At 50.8% G+C, this 1,363-nt stretch overlaps 1 pseudogene; it reads right to left on the bottom strand.

Annotated features, from left to right (window-relative positions):
* Positions 1-256: 256 nt before the first annotated feature.
* On the bottom strand, positions 257-846 carry LOC128406115 (E3 ubiquitin-protein ligase RNF183-like; annotated as a pseudogene).
* Positions 847-1,363: the final 517 nt, after the last annotated feature.

The following is a 1,363-nucleotide window of genomic DNA, read 5'->3' as shown; positions in this document are numbered from 1 at the left end:
AGTCCAAACCGTTTTGCTGTCTGGGGCGAAAGACAAGATGGCAGTCTCTCTCTTGTTCTATAGGCAGAATCTGACCAGGCTTTGAATCTTAAATCATAACTGGGCAATGTCTTCCAGCACACTTGAGCTGACTTGGAGAACTCAAGGCAGGCTGTGTGACACACACAAGCTAGTCCTCCCAACACTTTGCTGCTGCTCACCAACCACCTCTACCCTGCCCTCAGCATCTTCCGCCTGAGGAGGCTGCTGGTCCCTCTCACCCCCAGCCCCCAAAGAGCTGCCTCGTCCAAAAGATGGAGAAGATGAGTAGTAAAGTCATGCTTAAGATGAGAGCCATCAGGTAGGTGAAAATCTGGAGCTGGGGGTTGCAGGCACACGCCCACATTGGGGAGCGGTGGTGGTTGGGCATGATTGTGGTGGCAGTGGTAGCACTAGCCGGGCGGCTTGGCTCACAGTAGCTCTCAATGCTTGGATCTCTCACTGGGCCCAGGTCCAGGGTGTAAACCCTGGGCTGGCAGAGGAAGTACCTGCTCTTGCACTGCTCCTTCAAGCACAGCTGCCAACCCTACAGGATGATGTGGTTGGGCTCCAGGCACAGCAGGCACAGGAGGGCTTCATTGGTGGGCAGCTCAGTGACAGGCTGGTCGGAGGGGAGGACAGTAGGGTGGCGGCAGAGTGAGCACTGCAAGCGGTTCTGGGCTGGGGACACCAAGCTGAGAAGAGCCAGGCACTTGATGCAGAAGGAATATTGGCACTAAAGGACCTTGGGGTGCAAAAAGTGTTGTCGTAAGGGTTTCAGCAGATGGGGCATTCAGCCTCCAGCCCCTGGACCTGCTTCTCAGCCATGGGGAAACCCAGTCAACAGCACAGCCTTCTTTGCTACCTAGGAGACTAAAAAACAAGGGCAGGTGGAAACCCAATGACAGTAATCATACAGCAGCATCAATGCAGTGGAACCTTTGGCCCACAAGAGGGAACGTTTGGCTTGCCATAGGGCCGTATTTACTGAGGCTGATGGGAGTTGTAGTTCTTCAACATTGGTGGGGGTGGGAGACAAGTTTCCCAACATCTGGTTTTTACAGCATCAGCAAATGCAAAGAGAGAGGTCCTCCACCCAAGGGAATTTGCAGTATGAAGTTTAAGAGTGGAAGTAAGCCCTTCTCTTGCAAAGCAATTGATAAGGCAAAGGTGGGAAGATAAACATCCACATCAGAACAGCCTGCTGGAACAGTCCAATGGCAATCTATTTTATTTTATTTTCAATGCAAAATTACAACAAAAATTACAAACATTGAATCCAAAATGAAACAGTACAAACAAGGAAAAAAACCCCAAAACACAAGAGAGGGAAAACACACACACA

Source organism: Podarcis raffonei, chromosome W (assembly GCF_027172205.1).
Source record: "Podarcis raffonei isolate rPodRaf1 chromosome W, rPodRaf1.pri, whole genome shotgun sequence".
NCBI classification, from domain to species: Eukaryota; Metazoa; Chordata; class Lepidosauria; order Squamata; family Lacertidae; genus Podarcis; species Podarcis raffonei.
This window is presented reverse-complemented; position numbering and strand designations above follow the sequence as displayed.